This window comes from Rhinopithecus bieti, unplaced genomic scaffold (assembly GCF_001698545.2).
Source record: "Rhinopithecus bieti isolate Rb0 unplaced genomic scaffold, ASM169854v2 scaffold_70535, whole genome shotgun sequence".
Lineage (NCBI taxonomy): Eukaryota > Metazoa > Chordata > Mammalia > Primates > Cercopithecidae > Rhinopithecus > Rhinopithecus bieti.
The window spans coordinates 37,400-43,272 of NW_016827713.1; positions in this window are offsets into that span (position 1 = coordinate 37,400).

Here is a 5,873-nt window from a genome sequence, read left to right on the forward strand (position 1 = left end):
CTCAGCCTCCCAAAGTGCTGGGATTACAGGCTTGAGCCACCGCGCCCAGCCTTCTTTTATTTCTTTTATCAGATTTTATACTTTTCAGTATATAGATCCCATGCATATTTTGTTAGATTTATACTAAAATATTTCACTTTTGAGGCAGCTATTGTAAATGTTATTGTCTAAAATTTTCAATTTCTATTTGTTAACTATTAGTGTACAGAAATACAATTGATTTCTGTGGGTTGACCTTCTACACTGCAACCTTGCTAAAATCACTTATTAATTCTAGGTGCTTTTTGGGTAGATTACTTGGAATTTTCTATGTAGACAATCATCTATCACCTGTGAATAAGGATATTTTATTTATCCATTTTCAATCTGCATGACTTTTATTTCTTTTTCTTGTTTTATTGTTCTGGCTGGGACTTCTACTGCAATGTCGAATAGGAGTGATGAGAGTTAACATCCCCTCCTTAGTTTTTTGTTTGTTTGTTTTTGTTCTTAGGGCTGGATATTCGTATTTTCTTTTTTCTTTCTAATTTAATTTAATTTTTTATTATTTATTTTATTTTATTTTACATTCTGGGATACATGTGCAGGATGTGCAGGTTTGTTACATAGGTAAACATGTGCCATGGTGGTTTGCTGCATCTATCAACCCATCCCTTAGGTATTAAGCCCCACATGCATTAGTTATTTATTCTGATGCTCTCCCCCGAGACAGATCCCGGTGTGTGTTGTTCCCCTCACTGTGTCAAGTGTTCTCATTGTTCAGCTCCCACTTATGAGCTGGATGTGAGACATGGAGTCAAACGAGATTATTTCAGAGCTTTAAGATTTAATTACTACCTCGTTGGATTTCAGACTTGCATGGGGCCTGTAGCCCCTTTGTTTGGGCCAATTTCTCCCATTTGAAATGGGTGTAATTATCCAATGCCTATACCTCCATTGTATCTAGGAAGTATCTAACTTGCTTTTGATTGTACGGGACCACAGGCAGAAGGGACTTACTTTGTCTCAGATGAGACTATGGACTTGGACTTTTGGGTTAAAGCTGAAATAAAACTTTGGGGAACTGTAGGCTGGGCACAGTGGCTCACACCTGTAATCCCAGCACTTTGGGAGGCCGAGGCGGGTGGATCACGAGGTCAGGAGATCGAGACCATCCTGGCTAACACGGTGAAACCCCGTCTCTACTAAAATACAAAAAATTAGCTGGGCGTGGTGACGGGCGCCTGTAGTCCCAGCTACTTGGGAAGCTGAGGCAGGAGAATGGCATGAACCCGGGAGGCGGAGCTTGCAGTGAGCCGAGATTGCACCACTGTACTCCAGCCTGGGCCACAGAGCAAGATCCTGTCTCCAAACAAACAAACAAACAAAAACTTTGGGGAACTGTTAGGAAGGCATAATTGTGTTTTGAAATGTGAAAAAAATGAGATTTGGAAGGGGCCAGGGGCAGAATGATATGGTCTGGATCCATGTCCCCCACCCAAATCTCATCTTGGATTGTAATCCAAATTGTAATCCACATGTGTAAGGGGAGGGATCTCGTGGGAGGTGACTAGATCATAGGAGTGGTCCCCCCATGCTCTTCTCATGATAGTAAGTTAGTTCTCACGAAATCTGTTGGTTTTACAAGGGGCATTTCCTCCTTTGCTCAGCACTTCTCTCTCCTGCCACCTTGTGAAGAAGGATGTGTTTGCTTCCCATTCCACCATGATTGTTAAGTTTCCCACGGCCTCTCCAGGCATGCAGAACTGTAAGTAAATTAAACCCATTTTCTTTATAAATTACCTAGTCTTAGGTATTTCTTCATAGCAGCATGAGAATGGACTAATACAGCATCTAAATTGGAAAGGAAGAAGTAAAATTATCTCTGCTCACAGATTACATGATTGCATATATAGAAAACCCTAAAGACTCCACATCACACTTCCTATGTCAAAATATATTACAAAGCTACAGTAGTTGAAATAGTATGGTACTGGCATAAAGATAGGACTACAGAACAGAATAGAGAGTCAGAAATAAACCCATGCGTATACTGTCAACTGATCTTTACAAAGTTGGCAGGAATAGACAATGGGTTAAGGATAATGTCTTCAACAAATGGTGTTGGGAAAGCTGGAGAGCCCCATGCAAAAGAACATAATTAGACCCTTAGACCATACACAAAAATCAGGTCAAAATGGACTAAAGACTTAAATGTAAGACCTGAAATAGTATAACTCCTTGAGGAAAACAAGGAAAAAACTTCATGACATTGATCTTGGCAATGCTTTCTTGGATATGACCCCAAAAGCACAGGTAACAAATATAAAAATAGACAAGTGGGACTACATCAGAATATTTTCTAAACAGCAAATGAAACAACAGAGTTAAGAGGTAAAGAGGCAACTTTCAGAATGAGGAAAAACGTTTAAAATCATATATAACTTGATTTGAAATGCACGAAAGACTTGAATAAATATTTTCCCAAAGAAGACAAGTGGCCAACAGCTACATGGAAAGGTACTCACTGTCACTAATTTTCAGGGAAATGCAAATCAAAACCACATTGAGATATTATCCCACACCTGTTAGGAGGGTCATTATTTAAAAAATAAAATACAACGATTATTGGTGAAGATGTAGAAAAATTGTAACTTTTGTTGGAAAGTTCCAATTGTAGAAATGTAAAATGTAGAAATGTAAAATGGTGCTGCTACTATGGAAAACAGTATGCAGTTTCCTCAAAATTAAAACAGAAATGCCATATGGTCCAGCCATCACACTTCTGCATATTTATCCAAAAGAACTGAAATCAGGACATCCAAGAGGTATTTGCACTCCCATGTTCATTGCAGCATTTCTTTTTTCACAACAGCCATGATGTGGAAACAAACTAAATGTCTATCTATGAATGTATGGATAAAGCAAATGTAATATACAATGCAATATTAATCAGCATTAAAAAGGAGGGAAATTCTGACATTTGTAACAACCTGGATGAACCTGGAGGACATTATGCTAAGTGAAATAAGCCTGTCACAAAAGACAAATTCTACATCATCTTACTTACACATGGAATCAAAAATAGTCAAACTCACAGAAGCAGAGGGCAGAATGATGGTTATCAGGAGCAGAGTGAGAGGAAAAAGGGGAGATGATGGCTAAAGGGTAGAAAGTTTCCACTATGCAAGTTGAGTAAGTTCTAGAGCTCTGATGTAAAACATTATACATTGCACTCAACAATACTGTACTACAGGGATCCCCAATCCCTGGGCCATGGACCAGTACTGGTCTGTGGCCTGTTAGGAGCCAGGCTGCACAGCACGAGGTGAGAAGCAGACAAGCGAGTGAGGCTTCATCTGTATTTACAGCTACTCCTCATCACTCGCTTTACCGCCTGAGTTCTGCTCCTGTGAGATCAGCAGCAGTATTAGATTATCAAAGGAACACAAACCCTATTGTGAACTACACATGTGAGGGATCTAGGTTGCAAACTCCTTATGAGAATCTAATGCCTGATGATCTGTCACTGTCTGTCTTCCATCACCCCCAGATGGGACCATCTAATTGCAGGAAAACAAGCTCATGGCTTCCACTGATTCTACATTATGGTGAGTTGTATAATTATTTAATTATGCATTACAATGTGATAATAATAGAAATAAAGTACACAATAAATGTAATGCGCTTGAATCATCCTGAAACCACCCACCACTCACCCACCAGTATGTGGAAAAATTGTCTGCCACAAAACCGGTCCCTGGTGCCAAAATGGTTGGAGACCACTGCTGTACTGTATACTTGAAATTTTGTTAAGAGGGTAGATCTCATGCTATGTGTTCTTGCCACAAGTTTTAAAACCCACTGAATTGTACACTTAAATAAATAAATTTTATGGTATGTCAATTATTTCTCAAACTTTTAAAAAATCTTTAGAGTCAGAAAATAGATTAGTGATTGTCTGGGACTAGGATGGGAACAAAGATGAAGTTTAAAAAATCACAAGGGATTTTACTGGGGTGATGAAAATGTTCTAAAACTGGATTGTAGCAATGATTGCACAACTCAATTTACCAAAAAGCATTTAATTGTACACTTAAAGTGGGTGAATTGTATGGGATGTAAATTCTACATCAATAGATTTGTTTTTTAAAAAAACAATGGGGAGTGTGAGGACACACTGAAATCCATGATGACAATCTGGATCTCCCCAGGCCATACTAGAACTTATGTCTGTCTCTCACCTCCTCTAACCTTATTCATGTAGGTAGTGTGCTAAAGAACTTGGTGCTCTTTGCCATGGAGCTGCAACATACCTGGCCCAAGACTTGGAGAAGCTAAAGGAGCACATCTTGCTAGAGGTGAGGGACCGGTCAACCCATGTGCTTCCCCTTCACAACAGAGTCAGCTAGCAGATTAATGACAAATGTGCCTGAGCCATCACATCCTTGCCAGCATTTGTTATTTCCTGACTTTTGGAAAAAAAGCCATTTTAAGATGGCATCTCACTGTAGTTTTTATTTGCATTTCTCTGATGATCAATGATATTGAGCACCTTTCCATATACCTGTTTGCCATTTGTATGTCTTCTTTTGAGAAATATCTATTCAAATCTTTTGTACATTTTTAAATCAGATTACTAGACTTTTTCCTATAGAGTTGCTTGAGCTCCTAATGTATTCTGGTTATTAATCCCTTGTCAGATGGATAGTTTGCAAATATTTTCTCCTATTCTGTGGGTTTATTTCCTTTGCTTCGCAGAAGCTTTTTAATTTGATGTGATCCCATTTGTCCATTTGTGCTTTGGCTGCCTGTGCTTGTGAGATATTGCTCAAGAAATCTTTGCCCAGACCAATGTCTTGAAGCGTTTCCCCCAATGTTTTTTCTAGAGTTAATGTTTTATATGGTTATGATATTTAATTTCATTTTCCAATTTGAATGGGCCAAGGGATGTGCAGATATCTATCTGGTTAAACATTATTTCTGGGTATCTGTCAGGGTGTTTCCAGGAAGAGATTAGCATTTCAAATGGTGAAATGAATAAAGCAGATGGCCCTCTTCAGAGTAGTTAGGCATCCTTCAATCTGTTGAGAGTTTCAATGTAACAAAAATGTAGAGGAAGATTAAATTCATTCTCCCCTTGACTACTTGAGCTTTAACATAAATCTCCTCCTGCCCTCAGTGCTCTCAATCCTCAGGAGGCTTTCAGACTCGGACTGGAATTCATACCATCAGTTCTCTGGCTCTCAGGCATTTGAACTACACCACAGGCCTTCCTGAATCTCCAGCTTACAGATGATAGATCATGGGACTTCTCAGCCTTCATAATCACATATCACATGCGCTAACACACACACACACATGCATACATGCACGCACACACACACACATATCTATCTATGTAGATAGATATATAGATATTCATTCCCCTGGTTCTGTTTCTCTGTAGAGCCCTAATATGTGAGACTCCTACTTCATTCTTTTGCATGTGGATATCCAATTTTCCCTACACAATTTGTTGCAAAGGCAATCCTTGGCACCCCGTCAAAAATCATTTAACCATATAGGAAGGATGTATTTCTGGGCCCTCTATTCTATTATATTGGTCTATATGTCTATCTTTATGCCAGTGTCACACTGTTTTGATTACTATAGTTTTGTGGTAAGTTTTGAAATCAGGAAGTGTGAGGCCTCCAACTTTGTTCTTCCTTTTCAAGGTTGTTTTGGATGCTTGAAGTCCCTTGAGATTTCATACAAAATGTAAGATGGATTTTTCTGTTTCTAAAAAAACAAAAAAGCATTGGAATTTCTACAGGGATTACACTGAATCAGGAGATCCTTTTGGATAGTATTAACATTTTAACAATGTTTAAGTCATCTAGAAACATGGGGTA